Source organism: Euprymna scolopes, chromosome 15 (genome assembly GCF_053919585.1).
Source record: "Euprymna scolopes isolate OS-2025 chromosome 15, ASM5391958v1, whole genome shotgun sequence".
Classification (NCBI taxonomy): domain Eukaryota; kingdom Metazoa; phylum Mollusca; class Cephalopoda; order Sepiida; family Sepiolidae; genus Euprymna; species Euprymna scolopes.
In genome coordinates, this window is record NC_136496.1 from 100,445,645 (window position 1) to 100,468,243 (window position 22,599).

Genomic DNA, 22,599 nt, shown 5'->3' on the forward strand with positions numbered 1-22,599 from the left:
AGTCTCTTTGGACCCTTGCGGGTCAACCGACCTGGCAAAATATAAAATTCGTTTCACATCTGGATGTCCATTTTGATGATGAATGTCAGCCATCTGGTCCTCACCCGGTTGTCCTACTATTGCGCAACTCCCGAGCACCGGCTCTCTTCCTTCATTGAGTAGACCCGTCCATTTGCGCGGTACATTGTGAAACTATCTGCATGGTTTTGACAGGACTTCACGAGTTTTACATCGATGGTCAATCCATATTCTTTCGCCAGTGATTGTAGGGTTCCTAACCGTCACTTTATGAGCATCTCACCAGCTGTTCTCGTGTTAACAAGTGCTTTTCCAGTAAAAGTGTCAGAAATCCACCGTTGCACGCACGCTGAATCAATGACCAGGTGTAACACTGTCGCTTCTCACTGAAAGGCCAAATTGACTCATTTGAGTGCGACGTCGAGTTCAACTAGATTGATGTGCTGAGCATCGTTTGTTGGACGTAGCCAACACACATCCCAATAACTGTTTCATTCGTATCCAGTGCCACTCCTGTGGCTATACAACTTGAATCCACCGTAATTTCTTTACCGTTCATACACCAGTCTCCTTGAACGCGATCCGCTTCTCGTATTTTGCTCAAAGTTTCTGCCAATATGTGTCAGAGAAACGCGTTTTTGATCCTGTCATCCCAGCTCTTTGTTACTGCAATTGCTATGCGCTTGATAAATGCAATTGCCACTCGGAGCAATTTACATACGGAGATGTGACTAACGAGTTTCTCGCAGAGAAAAAATACGTGCCGATGGGTCAATTCATCAGCGATTTCCGGAATTGGACTTCCTCGTTTCCACATAAAATTTCCATCTTTTTTCCAGACTTGCAAGCAAAGAACTCTGGCTCCGTTTCTCAGTCGTACCAGATACTTGGAAATCAAACCATAGTCTAAAAAATGTTGTTGCACGCGCGACGCAGGAACTACACCTTCATTAATGAAAATATCACCAACATATGCTGACGTGGCACTTTTGATCGCGTGGTCTTGAGATATGATAGCATCTATAATAGACTTTATAATAAGTGGCGCCACATTCAGCCCAAATCCCAACCGTGGAAGACAAAAGCTCTGGCTCCTGAAAATAATTGTTTGAAACAGCCATAGCGCTTCGTCGAGATGAAATTGAAAGTTATGCATTCCGCAGATCCATAAGCGGCACATTGACTTCTTGTTGCTGCCACTTTCTTAGTTTCTGCACACCCACTTCTGCATTGACAGTGAAAGCATATACAAATTCATTCAATTCCCGCTAGTCAAGCACCGGATACACATTTTGCTACTGCTCCTGCACGACCATTAAAGAAATTAGACATTTGGATGGGTCAAGTTCTTCTGAATATGGCACCAAGAATCCATTCTGCTGCCACTGTTGAATCTCGTTCTCATAAGCATCCCTGGCATGACAATGCACTGTGTATTCTTGCACACTGTAACTCAGTTCACTGGGAAAGTGACCGTTTGCCCATTTCCACGATGCAGTCCATTCTTTGTTACTGCGATCAAAAGTCACGCTAAAGTCTGGCTCGTCGATCGAGATGATCGCACATTTGTTTAGGCTTCTGAAACGAGCTTCACCTGATTCCGTGAAATAAACTCCACTGAGTTCTCAACTGTAGATCGAAGCCTAACAGCTGTTTATTCATGATCAACGCCTCAATGTTTACAGCTGGAACTTGGCCAAACTCTGCACTTTTTCTGCCGTATCGTCGGCAATTCAATGTCCTTTCTTCAGCTGTTAGTACTCCTGCTGACTTCCGCTTCCAAAAGCGACACACGACTTTATTCACTAGAGTCTGCAAACACTCGATTAACGCCGTGCGCTCTTGCCCATCTACACGTACTTTCATGAAGAGGAGCTTCTTAGAGCTTCTTAGTGTTCGATTGAGCGGAGAGGAGACTAATGCCAATACCTCCTCCCTTCGGCGTTTCCCTGGCACTGCGATGCCCAAGGCTACTGCATCTGAAGATACGTATCGCACGATGGACTTTGCGCATCCGGCTGTCTGGCCTCTCTTAGCGATTCTGTAAGCAGTACTTTGCCAAGAGGTTGGGACCACCACATTTGTAGTAAGAAAATTTTCTACCGTCATTGCACACTTCTGATTCTGAAGGTTTTCGTCTAGCGGAGGTGGCGGTAGCCAATTCTGCAGGGCCTTCGTTGTCAGTCATGACAGCTCTTGTTCGGGTCAACAGTTGTTCCGCACTCATCGTTTTCATTCTGGATGAAGCACGTAATATATGTTTGATATGTTGTGATAGTCCAGAAACGAATGCGTACGTTAACCAACATTCAGGCAACGGTCCCCCAACAACCGGGCCAGGCGTCGCAGCTCATCAGAAATGCATCAGTAGCATACGCTGTTATAAGGGCCTGCTTGATCTGTTCTGTGTCTGCTTTCTGCTCGGTACTAAGTTGCCAGTATATAGTTAGAGCTCCACCTCCCAATCTTAATGGCAGGACACGATTGACATTTTTCATAGTGCAAAGCTCACATTTACAATCCACTCGATGATGGGCATATCAGCTGCAGCACCACCAAACTCCGGAATCAATCGGAGATAAAAAAAAAAATCTTGCCCTCCATCGCTGAAAGGTAATATAACGCCCAAAAAGCTTACAGTATGAAAATTGATTTCAGTGGAGTTTTAAAGTTGTATTATGTCCCGCCTACAATCTTTTGAGTCAGCTTCAATAATCTTGAATCATACACACATCCGTTCGCATAACAAGCTTTCAACTCGCCGGTCGTTTCATTTTACAGCTTCTTTTATGCATCTTGCATAATCTAATTTGCATAGAGTTTGCGTTACTCACACGTGATTGTCAAATACAAAAGCGACGCCGCCATTTTATCTTTCTTTTTTTTAAAGAAAATCAAATTTTACTCCGTGTCGATACGATGGGAGAAGAAGCAGTGCCCATTAAGGAATCAAGGGAAGACAGACTTTAACTTCATTTTATTTTCCTTAAGCGAATGACCACGACACTCACACTAGTCAGTTAAGCAAAGATTTTTCCTGCAACTAAAAATAAGTCTCATTATTTCTACGAGGTTCGTTCCAAAAATAAGGCCTCCTATTTTTAATTAAAAAATGAAAAAGCTGAAGATCTGACATGGTCGCGACACTGGACATGCTAATGTTGCGGACAGAACTTGTTTCTTTCTGTGAAAAGCAACCATTTATTAAATCGTCTGACGAGAACTTGTGATTTTAACCGACCATTTGTCCGCAACATTAGCATATCCAGTGTCGCGACCATATAAATTTGTTTACATTAATAAAACATATCTTGCTCTTCTTTTATTGAGCTCTTAATAATTTTGTTGAATTCATTCTTTAATCTGATATATATATATATATATATATATATATATATATATATATATATATATATATATATATATATAGTAATTTATAAAATATATATGGCGATTAAGCTACACTGAATATTCAGGCCTGAAGAGTCCTAGAGTGGATGAAACGCGGAATATTCAGTGTAGCTTAATCGCCATATATATTTTATAAATTACTAACTAGCTCTACCTATGTATTGAGCACTTTTGAAGTAAATACTTAAAGTTTACGCATAAATCTATACTTTCGTATATTAATTTTATGTGAGTAAGTTAAGTATATATATATATATATATATATATATATATATATATATACATATCATGATATATATATCAGGGATATATATATATATATATATATAGATAGATAGATAAATAGATAGATAGATAGATATATATATAGTGAGGAATGAATGGAATCGAATGGAAACGGCATTAATTATGCAGGTTTAACCGGCTTTCCCCAAAGGGGGATGCTCCATAGGAGTATGAACTTCAAAAGCGGTCGGCAGTTGCATGTAAATCCTCGTTAGGGGAGATAACGACGTTAGGTTTTTACCAGTCTTTCTTGGAGATGTCGACGTCCTCCTGCATAAAACGCCTGGACTTCTCAAATTGGTCACCCACTTGATAATGACCAGGCTCAACGTTGATTAACTTTAACGATCTAGGAAGAAATGGCGCGTCAACGTGCTTATGCGATATATATATATATATATATATATATATATATATATATATATATATATATATATATATATATATATATATTGTGACCTGCCCCTTCTGAGGTTAGCTTTGTTATCCGATCGTGATAAATTAATTAAAAAAAAAAATAATTTCCTCAGGTTGCGAGAAGCTACGCGCCAGCCCGTATTTAGTTGACTTCCTCTACCAAAAAGAGCATTTTAAATGAGGGTAACAATTATCTCCTCTTCTTGACTTAAAACACGGATCTAGGCTTGTGGTTTTATGAAATAGATGTCAGATGAATGAATGGATGTATTGAGCAATAAGAAATGGTAGGTCAGAGAAATTTCAGCATGTATTTTAATATGGAAAGACAACCGATTTAATATGTATGTATATATATATATATATATATATATATATATATATATATAGTTTCGTGGTTTAATTTTAAATTCTGAAAAAAGAAACAACATATAGAGGCATATATTCGATTTAAGAATCTATCAGGATTTTCATCTGAATTCTATCAGTGTCTTATATATATATATATATATATATATATATATATATATATATATATATATATATATATATATATATATATATATATATATAGGTATTTCCTTGTGCCACTGTTTCTAACACACTCTGCAGCATGGACGGGTGGTAAATTGTCCATGAGCGTAGAGATACAAAGAACCCCCTTCCCATAATCCCCTTGCTATCTTTCTGTCTCTTTTCCTGCACGACCACCATGATGTGAGGACGCATAGACTGTCTCTCCGTAAATGAGGGGGGCACCCCCTCCTTCAACACTAGTTAGGGTAGTTTAGTTAGCTTCGAAAAGCCTATTATCCATTTTTAATCGTAAAAATGAATTGTAAATTGTTTTTTGTAATATATATTGTATTTCTAATGTAAAATAAAATAGTCATACCTTATGTATATTACAATTGTGTCGCGTGTCATTTTTCTTGTGTCTGCCATGAATGCCTTCATAAATGTCTTAAGTCGAAGGGCGGCCCTGAGGACAAAGAGATGAAGATTCCCACCAGAATGCCACCAGGGTGAAGAGATCATCTTGAGAAAAGAAAGCAGCCACACCCAGATCCAACATCTCAGGTATGATTTTCTTCTTGTTACTCAGACCCTAATGACTGGCCCATCTTCATGTCTTCATGAGACCGCTTTAAGACATTTACTATAACACGTCTGTCGGTCACACCTCGGTGGCCGGCTGATAGTGTTATAAATGTTGCCTTAAGACGCAGGATTGACCCTGGTTAATTACCAGACGGATCTCGTCGCATCTGTGTCGCAGTATAAATGATGCACTATGACCAGAACATATTGTTTCCCAGCATGGAAATAATTTCGACCCTTAAACCCACGGCACAACCAAAAATAACGACCACTAGACGAATCGAATAAAAAAAAATGGTCCACGGTCTTTAAAAACGGAAAAACTATTTCTGGCAAAATTTAAAAAAAATGGCAGACCAGTACACACGCGCACAAAAAAAAAAAAAAAACGCACTCAAAAAGGAAAATTCAGAACCTGAACAAAAAATTGTCTTGCACCTACAAAAAAAAAAAAAACAGTTTACAAAAGATCGATTTAAAAAAAAAAAAAAGAGTATTGAAAGTAACCCTTCGAAAAAAAAAAAGTAAGAAATGTGTCCCACACAAAAAAAAAAAAAACAGAGATGAGAAAAAAGTGTCTCTAGAATATGCAATATCTCTTTCTCTCTCACGCTTTCTCTCTTTCTGTCTCTCTCCGGATATATATCGATATGTGTGTATATCTATGCATCTTGTTATTACATGAAAAAAAAAGAAAAAAAATCCTTCAAACACGAAGCTCGAAAAATAAATTTAAAAAAAAAAAAAAGGAAAGAAAATAAAGGATACCTAACATTTTTTATCTGATCTTTATTTCAGGTTTATAAAAATATAGGACTTTTAAAAAAATTCTTTTGACTTTGCAAGTGTTAGATTCAGATTTGAAAAAATAGAACTTTTACATTACATTTTATTCCATGAACAGTTGATGTGTTTATTTTTCAGGTTAGGTAACAATTAAAGCTGAAACATAAGGGGACATTTTTTTTGAATTGATAATGTTTCTTTTATTGATGTTTTGTCTGTTTAAAAAGAAAAAAAAATGTTACTGGTAAAAAAAAAAAAAAATTGGGGTTAGATAATATGAAAGTTTTATGTATGTATGTATTTTACAAAATTGTTCCAAATAAGATTGTTTTTCTATTTTCTTATTTATTTATTTTTTTTTTTTTTAAACTCGTAGAAACGTTTAATGTCTACCTGTCACTCATTTTTTAAAACAATGCCCGCACATGGGAAAGATAAGCGAAGATGACCTCGTCATGGTGTTTGCGAGGGTGTTGAGGAATGGGTGGTAGAACAATGCTATCTGCCTCTCTCTCTCTCTTCTTCTCTCTATCTTTCTCTCTCTCTCATTCCCTTACCTTTTAGGGTCTATGAGGACGAGAGAGAAAATTGTCGAAGATTTTTTTGTTATTACGTAATGATATCATGAGGGTGGTAGGGTGTGTAATGGCATCGCTCTGTCTCTATCCCCTTCTTTTCCCCCTCAGTCTCTTTCTCTACTCTTGCGTTTTAATGATTGTATAGCTAAACCCCCATGGCTGATTGCAGGAGGGCATATAATAACGAATTAACTTGGAGTTTTTTAAATTTTTCTACCAAGTTTAAAGAACAAAATTATTTATGCTTCGTTAAATTACATTAAATGATGTCTTCAATTGGTTTTTATTAAAAATAAAAACTGAGACGATTATTCAAACAGCACTTAAAGTACTTTTTTGAAGTCTTCGAGTGTTTGGAAAAGCCAACTGTTACATGATTACGTTAATTTTTTAAGAGTTCTCTGAAATGTTCATAGTTTTTCTTAACGAAAAATTACGCTATTACATTTCGAATATTCTCTGAATTTTTAATAATTTCTAAGGAAATATTGTTTGACTAACGAAAGAAATTTTCCTGAACTCTAGATGATTTTAAGGAAGAATTATTCGAGCAAATTCTTTAATTGAAGGTTTATTTGAAATTGGACCGTATGATAGGGGTCCCTGAAATATTGACTGAGGAGTATATACGTAAAATTGAATTAATTATTAAGAAAAAAAAAAGATTTCCTCAGTCTAGAAAGATCTCTATTTGACTGAAACTTTAATTTTTTCGAGCTGTTAACTATACAGAACTGGTCGTTACCTAATGTGACTCCCAGGTGTGGCGGGAGTTTATTAATTCGAAATAATCCTTGTGAGTGAGTTTAGGAAAAGAATTGCTTTTAAATGATAAAATAATTACTTTGGAAAATAAAGTTAATTAACGTGAAATATTTCTGAATTCGAAATGACCTTGATAATGACCTATAAGAAGAAATGATTCTTAAGAATCAATTAAATAACTTTAAATGTACACTGAATTTTAAAAATAATAATTACGAAATGAAAAATTTGGGATGTTTCTGAATCTCATTGTGAAGGGTGAATTGATTCAAAATGAATTGTCTATGATCTTTTCGAAAGATTAATTTTAATAATGAACCAAATGTTTGCAATAATTTTGAATTGTATTACGAAAAATGGGTCTATTCGAAGTTTATGACCTTTTGAGAAGATTGGTTTTTATAATAATAAATGAATTACTTTGGAAAGAAGTTAACTAACATAAATTGATTTTAACGATGAACCAAAATACTTGAAATAATTTTTAAATTTTGGAATTAAATTTTAATGATCTTTTGTAAATCAAGTTTTGAAAAAATACACATACTTTTTAAATGTACCCTGAAATTTGGGAAAAAGTTAATTATGAATGTAATAACTGAAATGCGTTTGCATTGTGCAAACAAATTCTAATTGTGACCGAGGTGCTCTGAAATGATTTTGTAAAAATGTTTTCTTTTTAAGAAAAAAAATTGTTAACACCCTATTTCATTGATTTAATGTATACCAGGTTTCTGAATTGTTTATTTTTGGAAATTTTTTTCCCCCTAATTGAGTATTCTAACTCATGAAGGCTGAGTGCCCTTCTTAGTTAATTCTTTATATAATTAATAAATATTCCGTGGTGGATAGTTTTTATTGGTCGCTCGGCGGCAGACTCCTTGCTCTAACAGAATTAATTGGATTAGAACCTCTGAAGACCAAGGTTTTACTAAATCCATATAGGTCGGCGTGATGAGGTCACGTAACCCCGACTTATCTAAAATACATTATACTGGTTTCTGAAGAGAGCGTAAGTCCAGTAACTGAAGTAATAACTTGGAATACATATAGGTCGGCGTGATGAGGTCACGTAACTCCGACTTGGTTAAAATACATTATACTGGTTGCTGAAGGGAGCGTAAATCCAGTTACGAAAATAATGTTATGCAGACTAAATTAAAAAAACGTATAGGTCGGCGTGATAAACTCACGTAGAATCCGGCTTAGTGAAATATGTATAGGTCGGCGTGATAAACTCACGTAGAATCCGGCTTAGTGAAATACGTATAGGTCGGCGTGATAAACTCACGTAGAATCCGGCTTAGTGAAATACGTATAAGTCGGCGTGATAAACTCACGTAGAATCCGGCTTAGTGAAATATGTATAGGTCGGCGTGATAAACTCACGTAGAATCCGGCTTAGTCAAATACGTATAGGTCGGCGTGATAAACTCACGTAGAATCCGGCTTAGTGAAATACGTATAGGTCGGCGTGATAAACTCACGTACAATCCGGCTTAGTGAAATACGTATGGGTCGGCGTGATAAACTCACGTAGAATCCGGCTTAGTGAAATACGTATAGGTCGGCGTGATAAACTCACGTAAAATCCGGCTTTGTTAAAAAATATTATACTGGTTGCTTAAGAAAGTGTAAATCCAGTTACTGAAATCATGATGCCATTGCCTCGATGGAGGGCGAGGATGATTACCCTCTCTGGTATTTGAAGCAGTATACCAGTCTACCAGGAGCCTGGTGAAAAAAGATAACTTGCTTCACTGAGTTCATGATGGAACGTAGAGCATGGGGACATTGATTGCTGACGGCCGGTTGACGCACCATTCACGGAAAATTAGGGACTTCTGAAATTTATGAATACTCATAAATTTCGGATAGCATAGGGAGGGATGTGGCACTATTTCCTTGTGCCACTGTTTCTAACACACTCTGCAGCATGGACGGGTGGTAAATTGTCCATGAGCGTAGAGATACAAAGAACCCCCTTCCCATAATCCCCTTGCTATCTTTCTGTCTCTTTTCCTGCACGACCACCATGATGTGAGGACGCATAGACTGTCTCTCCGTAAATGAGGGGGGCACCCCCTCCCTCAACACTAGTTAGGGTAGTTTAGTTAGCTTCGAAAAGCCTATTATCCATTTTTAATCGTAAAAATGAATTGTAAATTGTTTTTTGTAATATATATTGTATTTCTAATGTAAAATAAAATAGTTAGTCATACCTTATGTATATTACAATTGTGTCGCGTGTCATTTTTCTTGTTTCTGCCATGAATGCCTTCATAAATGTCTTAAGTCGAAGGGCGGCCCTGAGGACAAAGAGATGAAGATTCCCACCAGAATGCCACCAGGGTGAAGAGATCATCTTGAGAAAAGAAAGCAGCCACACCCAGATCCAACATCTCAGGTATGATTTTCTTCTTGTTACTCAGACCCTAATGACTGGCCCATCTTCATGTCTTCATGAGACCGCTTTAAGACATTTACTGTAACACGTCTGTCGGTCACACCCCAGTGACCGGCTGATAGTGGTATAATATAAATAAAAATAAAAAGGTTATGCAAATATTTTTAAAAAGACACGTAATCACGTGGGCAGGATTTTTGCCTTCTTTTGACACGATAACAAGTAAGGTTCTTATTTTTTATTATTTATCTATTATCGAAAGAGTATCACGTGCAAGTGGAGAAAGCAAAAAACAGAGTTATGCAAAATTTGTGTCGATAATTGTCTAAAGTTCCGACTTTTTTTGTTGCTTTCACTTTAATAAGAACGTGAATTTATGAGGTGAATTTATTCGACACAATATGATTTAACTAAAAAAAATAAAATAAAAGCTAACGTGAATTAAGATTAAAGTTAAGGTGTTATTGTGGACCCTCACCCCTTTTAAAAAACCTTGTTAAATAGTGTGACGTATTTACATTCTATGGATGCCAGGCGCGAACGAACATCCTATAATTTTATTATACCATATTTCTTCAAAGTGAAACATAATTATCAAAGTATATTTACGCAGATAGATATGAAAAGTCTTTATTAAAGTTTGTGCCATATTTCCATGGAGTACAGGCGCGAACACAGACCCCACAATTTTATTATACCATCCCTATTTAAGTTGAAATATACTTATCAAAGTATTCTTATGTACATCTATATTAAAACCCCTTGTAAACGTTATTTTTTCATTTTTATTTCCATACTTTCGGCGTCAAGCTCGAACGCAGACCCCACAATTTTTATGAACCACCGTTCTGCCAGATCAAACATACCCATTCTTGATCCTCGATACATCATCATATGTAATCAGTTTTTTAAAATAGTCAACCATATAGGAGCCTATTTGTAACCACACACACACACACACACACACACACACACACACACACACACACACACACACACACACACACACACACACACACACACACGCATGCGGGCGCGCACACACACACACACACGTTCAGCTTTATATTATAGATATATATTCTTTTTTATCTTTGTATTTTATTTTATTTTTATATATAATGAACTGAATCAATATACGAATAGTTAATACATACAAACTTCAAAAGATGATAACATATATATATATATATATATATATATATATATATATATATATATATATATATATATATATATATAAATTCCTAAGCCTTTCTTCTCTTTTCCTTTTTCTTTTCTCTTTTTTTTTGTATATTTATATATAGATATATATCTCGCATACCAAACTCCCAGTAAAAATAAAAAGAAAGACAAATACAACAGAAATAATTTACGGACTGTCGGCCCTTAGATCAGTGTCTCTTTTTTTTTTAGTTTATGCCTCGCGTTGTCTGTTTTGTTTTATTTGTTTGTTTTTATTTCTCCTTTTCCCTTTTATTTTTTTTCTTTCGGGAGATATTTTTTTTATCAAACTCTAGCGAGATTTCTGAGTTTTCGACATTTAATAGTTCTCTTACAGTGGTCCGATATATCTTTATAACTGACACATGAAAAGGGTAAAAGGCAGACCGATCTTCATTTACGTTGACTTACGCCAAATATGTTTTTTTGTTTTTTTTTTCAGTTGCTTAGACGTCTTCCATTGTTGGAATCTGTAGCGGACAGGTGGTATAGAAGGAAATGCGTGTTCATCTCACGTTCGGGTGTCACCAATTTGTAGTAGACTGATGGATATATTATACATATCCCCCAATCGTACAAAATAGGGAAAATGAATTGAATTGAGAAAGAAACGAACAACGCGTTTATTGAAATAAACAAACTAGAATTTATTTCATGAAGAAACAAATGAAAAAAAAGTGTACAGCACGTGTTTAGTTTGGCGTGCGTCTCTCGCTGTTAACTGGTGAGAAGGAAAGTCTATTATTGTAGAGAGAGAGAGAGAGAGAGAGAGAGAGAGAGAGAGAGAGAGAGAGAGAGAGAGTCAAGCCTCGCCATGGAGAGAGAAAGTGTTTAAGGTGTACGTACTGTCTGTTCGCTCTTGTCCCACACATAGTAGCAGGGGACGTGAGGCGCGCGGGCACGCGCCCCGAAGGGGAGCGGTTGAATCAACAATACAAGAGCGTTGATCCATCGACCGCTAAGCTCGGGAGCCGAACCAAAAAAGGAAGGAAACAGCTCAGGTCTCTTGCTTTTGTAGTTGTTTCTAGTAGTCTTTTGCGCATGTGTGGATTTCCTTTAAAGGGAAGTGACGTTGCCCATGTGTGCGTACGTGTGCGCGTATGTGTGCTTACATGTGTGTGCGTTAGCGTGTGTGTGTATGCACGTGAATGTGAGTGTATGTACGTGAAAGTGAATATATGTACGTGTGTGTACGTGCGCACGTATGTTTGTGTGCGCGTATGTGTATGACAAAAAATGGCTTGAGATGTGAACGCGTGTTTTTGTGTGAGATTAGAACAGGCTTGCACAAATCTCTTCTGCAACTATTGCATCTTAACAATTAACTTTCTTCAGTAGGAATGCTGATTATATTTTTCTGTATTTTAAGTATATCAGCCTTTTTTTGTTTTTGTTTTTTCGCTGTCGCCGTCGTTGTTATGACAACGGTTCACTTGGTCGTTTTAATTCCTTCGCGTCTCGGAATTTTAACCATTAAATTTATTTATTTTCATTAATACGATATTGACATATCTCAATATCGTCACAATATATATATATATATATATATATATATATATATATACATAAAGGGAATATGTCAGAAGGTGAAACCACAGGCACACATACACATATAAATTTGTTCTTTTTTGTGTATTTATATTCATATTAAAAGCTCTTTATTTAAAAAGAAAATATAACTTTGTATTACATTGTTTTAGCCGGGGAGAATCGGTGCAAAAGTGCGAAAATAAATAAAAAATGGAATTTAGCAGGTGAAGGGCGAACGCAGACATTACGAATATGCATGCGTAAAATAATAGCTATTGATTCATGTTTTAATTTTTAGCCATGCTGCAAACATGTCTTCATAGCACAGGCATTAACGTCAAAGGAAAAAGTAAATCGTAAGCTAAACGTTTTGGTTTCGATTCTCAGTGGTGGCGCACGAGTCATTTAAAAAAAAAAACTTTTTAAATCATTACTATATATTGGGTCCAATATAATATAATAATAGATACGAAATCTGCATTAATCAAAATATCATATTTAAGCGTATTTTACGACCGGGCAATGCCGGGCGGATAATACATTCCTTGGTTGGGGCGCAATTTCGCTCGGGTTTTTGGTCCTGAGTCAACGGGAAGACATACAAGCCAAAACGGCTATAGCCGCACACGTGTGGTACTCACATAAACTACTTTATGTTCCTATAGGATTGTCTCTAATCGTTTGTCCCCGTCCATATATTGACGCACACTCCTATTACTAACTTCAACCCGAATCTATGAACTCTCTTACAACGAGTCTGTTTAATCTTTCCTATACGCTTGGATTCATTCAACTACTAGTGTTGAGACGATTATCTGAATCTGAATCGGGAAAATCGGAATATTTGAGGGTATCGGAATCGGTATCGGAATTGGGAAAATTAGTACCGATTTTCCGATGCCAAAACGATTCTTTTAACCGTCTTTCTTATTTGATTTTGTTTAAAGCTACAACTTCCATTGCTGGTAATAATGATAAAATAATAAATATTTATTGATTTTAAACCACTAGTGAAGCTAAAATAGATAGATCGTCCCCCACGAGTATATTTTTACGTTTAGGAAAATATCTGCACATTTAACATGTGTTTTTATAGTAATCAGAGAAAAATACAACTAGAGATATTTATAAAATCGGAATTGGTAATTGTATCGGAATCAGGAATTTAGTACAGAATCGGTAATTGTATCGAAATCGGGAAAATATTAAAATCGTCCAATGACTATCAACTACGAACCTTCTTTTTCTTTTCTACAAACGTGGATGATCAATAAAGTCTTTTTTTTTAAATGTTAGGATGGATTTCCTCATCTATTCTACAATAGTTTTGTTTTGTTCTAGGAGGTGCACCTCTATTCATGCTAAAATTTGCAGCTTATTTGTGGGAACTTTCATGTATAACTAACATCGTGTTACAGTTGGGAATAGGAAAAAAATGTCTTCATCAATTTCTGAAGCGCTGTTTTTTTTTCTTTTTTTTTTCTAAAAGAGAAATCTAAAGTGTTTTTCATAAGTGATGAGGCATGTGATGGTCGCAATCTAGGCTGGACACACGACAAAGCTGCTCGTCGCCACATGGCAACTTATAATTGGAGATAGGGAAAACGGAACGGAAGATCCCACTCTGGACCATCCTGTCTTTTTTAAAACACAGGGAACGTGTTCTTTTTTTTTATATAGTGATCAAGTGACAGTTTACAAAGTCAAGATATATTATTAACTGCGCATGCGCATACACATATATTTATTATTATATTAAACGAGGTCTTATAAACCTTTGTTTCCCTAAAACGTTTTATTATATACTTTAATTACACATGTTCTCATCTTGAGGGATTTTTAACCTCGGCCCCCAAAATCAACAGAGATAAGACCATTCCTATAATGATCCGGTCTCTGTTGATTTTGTGGTGGGAGTTGAGTTCTGCGCAGTTTTAGGAGGTCTACCTTCCCAGACCTTGCCTTCTCTCTTTGAGAAATGGTAAGTATATTGCTCGATGCATGAGGCACCTTTACCGAGGAACGCCGACAGGATTGCATAGTCACTTTTTGCAGGTCAGATTGCCCCTCATCGAAGGGGTGCTGATTTCTCAATCCCACTTTCTGATTCTGGTGTCACAGAACTAAATAGCATCTTGAGTGTCGAAACTCAAGATGAGAACGGAAGTCCGAGGAATTCAAGTAATACGCACAATCAATCCTCATCTAAAAAATCAGAACTGTAATAAAAAAGACCAATAATAATAATAAGTTTCTTAATTTCTAGATTAATCTTATAATAATAATAATAATAATAATAATAATAATAATAATAATAATAATAATAATAATAAGATTAATAATAATAATAATAATAATAATAATAAGATTAATCTAGAAATTAAGAAACTTATTCTTTACTTATGCAAAAAAATATCATAAAGTTATGTCAGAGTTTTTGAATTGTCAAATGAGGAAATCGTGGTCATGGTTGTGACCCATCGAGGCACGAATATGCCTAGTATATGAATATGCCTAGTATACGGACTTTCTTGTCGATTTCGACGTATGAGGTCCCGCTACAACAACTAAGTTGCTTGGAAATCCACACAGATGATTTGCTTATAGTGGTGAAGGCTTTGTGTAGAACCAACCACACTTTTTGGTATTACGGCTAACCTTTGTCGGTGCAGATGACTGTCACCGGACAGAGTATACAGTAGACCGCAGGTTTTTATATCAGAGTTTCTTTCTCCTAGATGCATGTCTTAACGAAAACTCGGGGTGCATCTCTCCCAGTGAATTAATGCGCCTCCAGATACCAATCTGGAAATTTCTGCAACTCATCGCGGTACATACATCGCCTAACCTTCCCAAATGGTCATCCATCTTGTACTGGCTAGGCGCAACGTTGCTTAACTTCGGTGATCTGGCGAGAACCGGTGTGTCAACGCGATTGTGCCGTATATGCCTAGTATATATATATATATATATATATATATATATATATATATATATATATATATATATATATATATATATATATATATATATATATATTACATGGGAAAGGGCTGTCCCCTTTCTTTGTAAATAAGAAGAATATTAGATAAGTGAAAATGAGATTAGGATAAGCCTAGAATCGAACCCTGTAGGCAAAGTTAAGAACTGGAATGTTAGAAATTTAGTCTATTGTTAAATTCTATTAGAATAATTAAATATTGTTTATATCGGAAAAAGAATTGATTGCCCATTTTTTTAGAAATCGGAATATCAAAACTGTCAGCCAAAAGATTGAACAATGTAAATTAAAAATATATTGTTAAAAAATAGGTTAGAGTTATATGTTGAGGATTCTTTTGTTTACCAAAAGTGTGGTTGGACAAACATATGTAGCCACATGAAAATTAGTCACGTTTGTAAACACACTTCTGACGTCATAGACGGAGGAGATTCTCAATATAGGATCTAAAAGTTGAGTTGAGGAGAGAGTCAGAGAGTTGATCAAACCGAGTTGAAAGTCGACAGTTGTCGTGGGAGTTCCTTAGAGGCGAAGGGTAGAACATTAAACTATGTAGATCCAAGTTGAATTCCTGACGCCATCGACCGGCCGATCAGATGAATAAAACAATCATCATTATGTTGTAATTGTTGTTTTGTGTCACATCCTTCATCACAAACGAAAGGTAATTGTGTTTATCATCTTATAATGAACATTGTGTAACCCTTCGAATATTATGTATCTCCCCTCCTCTGTGCTAAGAACTTGTATTAATACGAAACCTCAAAGAATTGTTACAGTCGTCGTCATGATGTAATATATACAAATGTCATTATCATTCCATCTGTGGTATAAGAACTGTTAATACGAAGTCTCCAAAAGAAAGATAAGAACTGTATAAATATAAGAGCTGTATAAATGTCTCCCTCATCATCGTTATATATGTCCCCGTCATCTTTTAATATGTACCCCTATTTATGGAAGCCAAAAATACAACATACCCTTTTTGGTGCTCGTTACCAGAGCACTCTACAAGGGTGCGGAAAAAATCGAACCTCAGTGATACCATGGAAACAACTAAGGGTCCTCTGAAAAAAAAAAAACAAACTGCTAGACGAACTTCACATATAAAAACAATAATAAAAAAAGAGAAACATAGTCACATACGGTCCTTAAAGCACACGGAAAAAATACTAGGCCATTTATCGCACACATACACACAATGTCAAAAGAAAAGGAAAAAAGGAAAAGAATCATATACTTATGCACGAAAAAATGTATTTAAAAAGGAGATGATATGCCGCAAAAGAAAAAAGAAAGAAAAAAATAAATAAACATTCACACACGGAAAACACAAGAAAAGCAAGTTCACCAGAGTACTTTTGACGTATTCATTGATAAATGAATTGCTTTGTTTTGGAACACGAACACACACACACACACACACACACACACACACACACACACACACACACACACGCACGCACGCACGCACGCACGCACGCACGCACGCACGCACGCACGCACGCACGCACACAGATAATGTGAAAAAAAGAAGAATGCATTTGATATACACGGAGAGATTGTGGTCATTCATTATTGTTATAAAATATGTGTTAATGTTGAAATTGTTTGGGTTTGGAGCCGTCTATCAAAAGAGTTTTCACAAAGTCGCATGTACTTTTTAAAACAGCGTGTGTGAATGCATATTGACTGAAAAAAGAATTTTGTGTTCATAGTTGAACTTTTCAGCTTTCCAGGTGTTTTTTTTTTTTTAAAAAGGGACGTTTTTTAACAGTCTTTGTTATTATTGTGTTGTGGTTGTTTGCAGAAAATTTTTTTTTTTTGAAAAAAAAGTTATAACTGGAACGTTTTTTGTCCAAATCATAAATGCAATAATGTATTTTTTGAAAATGTTATATATGTTTGAACAAATATTGTAAAAATTGTTTTAAATGTACGTATAATATATTGTAATTATCGTCAGGATTTCAGGCCATACAGAAGTAGATACATTAAAATGAAATAAGTCATAGGACAATAAAAATGAGACGACAATTGAGAGGTTGGCCTAGAAATAAGAATTTTAGAGAGGTGACAATAGAAAATTACGTAAACGAGTATTTTGAAAGGTTTTCAGATGTGATAAGCCAAAACAGAGAATTTTTCGTTTTGTTTTTTATGCCCATAACAATTTTGGCTAGAAGAGTAGCTTGCCAGGAGACAGCATTAGATATGCCACTGTTAGGGAAAATATAGATGGGAATCTGCGATATTGTGTGCTTTAAAAGCATGCTGCACATAACGGCACCGAGCAGAATTATAAGTCTCGGCACAATAAATTAAAAAGGCAGGCGTTGAAGGATACGAGAATTCCTTAGGGTACCAAAGGACTATAAAAGCCAGTAACACGGGCAAATCATATATAGTAATAAGATGGGAGAAAGTAAAATATACCGTAAGTACGTAGGAAGAAAAGATATAACCTTATACTTTTTTTTTTAGAGATGTATGAATGTGGGACATCCCTGTTTTGGGATCTTGGACGCTCCGATGGGAAAAAGGAAAAATCACAGACATCCTAGCCATAGTTTGAATTCAGGCGCAAATAGGAATTTTGGCGCAAGGGATGGAGGTTATTTAGTTAAGGGTGAGTTTTTCTAAGTCTTTATCAAGTTCCAAGTGTCCAAGCAAGGAAATCCGAGTGAATCAGTGGAATGAAAACACATATCTTAATAATTAGAAGCCAACCACAAAGATTTAAGTAAATGAGCTTTGATGTATGTTCCAAAAGAAATAAAATAGTTAGAAATGAGAAAAAGCTCTAATTAGTAGAACAATCAGACGAAAGAAAGGATCAGGACACATTTGGGCGAAGAGTCGTCGATTTCGTGAAGAGGTAAAATGGGACCTCGGTTTACGCCATAAGGGTGGCTGGATGAAGCAGCTGATATGGATCATAGGATGTACTACCCTACACCCAAAATGAAATGGCAGGGAGATCAGAGAGTGATTCTGATCGAAATAAAATAATTATGGAGTCAGTTGGAAAAGAGCTGATTAAAGAAGTCTTTTTGATGGCGTCTGATCTTTTTTAGCCAAATGGTTGTACAGATATAGAGAAAAAATGTACTAGGATTTAAAAATAAGTACATTTTTTTTTTTAAATAGGAAGGATAGGAGTCTTACATTTTTTTTAAATAGGAAGGATAGGAGTCTTACATTTTTTTTAAATAGGAAGGATAGGAGTCTTACATTTTTTTTAAATAGGAAGGATAGGAGTCTTACATTTTTTTAAATAGGAAGGATAGGAGTCTTACATTTTTTTAAATAGGAAGGATAGGAGTCTTACATTTTTAAAAATTAAAGCTAGTCAATCGAAAAGAGGGGATGACTTTCGAAAATATGAGCGAAAAAAGCGACCCCTGTAGAAAAGTGCACAGTTGAAGGCGAAGGAATTAATGTTTTTAGCCAATTTTTCGATATTTGTCGCTTGAAGGGTCGAGCTTCCAAACGATACTGATTTTGTGAAAATCCGTCGTCTCTGTCGAAAATTTTAGGCATACATACATATATGCATACATACATACATACATTTAAACAGACCGGTGAGATTTATATTATAGATGAGTAAATCTTTATTTATGCACATTTGTGTTTAGTTAACGAAAGTTAAATAAGTAGTAACAAGTTCACAGTGCGAATAATCGGCGTAGTAATAATATATGAGTATTAGGTAGCACGACATTGTGTATGTGTGTTGGTTTACCTTTTTGCTTGTTAGATGAAGAAAGCTAGTATGTGATCCATTAAATATTCTTTTTGCGACTTGTCTCCTCTGGCCAATATATATATATATATATATATATATATATATATATATATATACATATACACACACATATATATATATATATATATATATATATATATATATATATATACTTTTAATTTGTTTTGACATAAGCAATATGTGTTGCTACACAGTCATGAGCAGGCTTCGGTCTTCTAGTATTTAGCAACTAGAGACCGCGTCAGGCAATCACGCTTACATTAAGGGAATCAGTAACGACAAATTAAAAGTGTACACACACACACACACACACACACACACACACACACACACACACACACACATATATATATATATGTATATATATATATATATATATATATATATATATATATATATATATATATATATATATACAGTATCGGCCATAATATAAGGAACGGCAAAAAAATTACAATTATTCATGTATATTTAAAAAATTAGAGCATGGATTTTTCTGAAATACTCAGAATAAACAAATAGAACTAGTACAAAAAAAAAATAAATAAATAAAATTACGATTCGGACTCTGCGCTGGCCAGACCATTACTCTTATTTCTTCTTCCTCGAGCTAACTTATCACTTTTTTAGCTTTATGGCAAAGGGCGTTATCTTGCATAAAAATGCTTGGCTGATTAGGTGAAAGGCGTAAGCTCTCAATGACATGTTGTTGAAGGAGCTGCTTATAAGTCTCCGCATTAACCCTACCATAGATTCGAACTAGAGGGCCAACTCCTTCCGAGGATATCATACCCCACACCATTACACTTCCCCCTCAGAATTTAAGTATCTTTTTAACACATTTGGAGGATAATCGTTCACCTGCTTTACGCCGTACATGCTTCTTTCCATCAGATCCAAACAAATTGAACTTGGATTCATCGCTCAAGTGAACCTTAGCCCATTGTTCATCAGTCCAGACGACATGCTCATGGGCAAACTTCAAACGGCTATTTTTGTTCTTCTTGGAGACCAAGTGTTTAGATACTGGCACCCTGGCATGCAATCCGGAAGCTGCTAACCGTCGAGAAACAGTTTTTCTAGATATATTTTTCACAGACTGTTCATTAAAATCACGAGAAATTGATGTTGCGGATTTGAATCGGTCACCAAGAGCCTGCCTTACCATAATCCTATCTTCTCTTTGAGACGGTTTCACACGATGAACAACACTTTTTGATCTTCGAACGATATTAGAAATTGTTGAAATTGATTTCTTTTCTTTGTAATTGTCTAAAATTAATTTTTTTCTTGGAGAGACAGAGTTTTGCGAGTCGGTGAGGCCATTTTTCTTTGTTGTGCTTATCAGCAGTCCCAATATTAAAAACTAGCTATTTTTATGTAAAGTTTAGTTTCTTAAAAATAACTTTTCTATTTCGTTCCTTAACTTTTGGCCAGGATAAATCCACAGATATAATTTTAAACTAAAATATTTCTCAATATTGAATCGTAATTTTTTTTTTGGTATTAGTTTATACACATTGGTTCTATTTGTTTATTCTGAGTATTTCAGAAAAATCCATGCACTAATTTTTGAAATATACATGAATAATTGTAATTTTTTTCCGTTCCTTATATTATGGCCGATACTGTATATATATATTGGCAAAAGTACCCGTCGTTGACCGGGTTCAAAAACAGCCTACAGAAAATGGACTCTGATTTATGAAAGTATGATAGGTTATGAAAAGGAAGGGTTGTAAAGAGATAGCTTCGAATCTGGGGGTATCAAAACCAAAGTAAAATATGATGAAAGTCAAAATAAAATAGATAAACCCCATAATTTATTATACCATACCTGTTCACACTGAAACACTTATCACAATATTCTGTGGATCAATATTAAAAAAAAAATGTTAAACTTTGTGACATATTTTCATTCTATGGAGGTCAGGCGCGAACGAACACCCCATGATTTTATTATACCATATTTCTTCAAACTGAAACATATTATCAAAGTATACTTACGCAGATAGATATGAAAAGTCTTTATTAAAGTTTGTGCCTATTTCCATTCTATGGAGGGCAGGCGCGAACGCAGACCCGACAATTTTATTATACCATCCCTATTTAAGTTAAAACATACTTATCAAAGTATTATTATGTACATCTGTATCAAAAACACTTGTAAACGTTTTTTTTTATTTTTAAATTTTTTATTTCCATACTTTGTGGACCAGGCGCGAACGCAGACCCCACAATTTTAATGAACCACCGTTCTGCCAGATCAAACCTATCCATTCCTGTGTCTCGATACATTTTCTATCATTATATCTAATCAGTTTTTTAAAATAGTCAACCATATAGGAGCCTATTCGTGACCACACACACACACACACACACACACACACACACACACACACACACACACACACACACACACACAGATTCAGCTTTATATTATGTATATATATATATATATATATATATATATATATATATATGTATGCATGTGTGTGTTTGTGCACGCGCGCCTGTGTGGTTTACCAAGTGTGTGTGTTGTACGCAGATTTGAAACAGCGGTAGATGGTTACTCAGAGAATATCAGATGTTACTCGTTTCCTGGAGACAAGAGAAATGTTTTGTTTATTCAACTTAATCTCAAAACTCTGAGGGCTTACAAGCTATCATAAACGATATAATTGAAGTACTATATAATCATACTAGCAGGACCCATGTCCCAACGTTGACCGGTAGAGAATATAAAAACAATTAAAAAGGTTGTTGAATACACATTATTAATCCATCCTCCATAATCCCATTTAAAATATAATGGGGAGTTGCTTGTATTTATTTTACTAAAACATGATTTAATTAAAAATGTTAAGTTGTTTTTGAATAATAATTACACTTCTTACCCCCTAAACAGTTCAAGTGACTGAAATAGGAATTAATCAAGTTTCTATACATTCTTTGTAATTAGTTACACCAACACAATACAACTCTAACGAGAGAGGATGAAAAGATTTCTTACTTGGTATAATATTCGTAACTTTGAGGAAGAGCAGATACTAAAATTAAAACATCTCAGATAAATTTGAGAACATTCGTTCGGTTTGTAGTGAGTTTCGTTGTTAAGCTACCGAACGTACAGAGCTAGAAGTTTTAAGCTATAGAGTAAGTTTATGTAAAGAAATTAAATATTCGAATCCATCAGTACGTACTTTGAGTTAAGATAATCAATTTGAAATAGAAAATTTGAATTAATTTTTAATTTCTGATCTATTGAGATGAATGATTTCACTTAAAAGAAATACCTTGTATA

The 22,599-nt window shown here is 35.2% G+C and overlaps 1 long non-coding RNA gene across 1 annotated transcript; it reads left to right on the top strand.

Annotated features, from left to right (window-relative positions):
- Positions 1-4,733: 4,733 nt before the first annotated feature.
- LOC145294038 (uncharacterized) lies at positions 4,734-9,599 on the top strand. Its single transcript, XR_013869808.1, has 2 exons — positions 4,734-8,535; positions 8,732-9,599. It is a non-coding gene; the product is annotated as an uncharacterized LOC145294038 (long non-coding RNA).
- Positions 9,600-22,599: the final 13,000 nt, after the last annotated feature.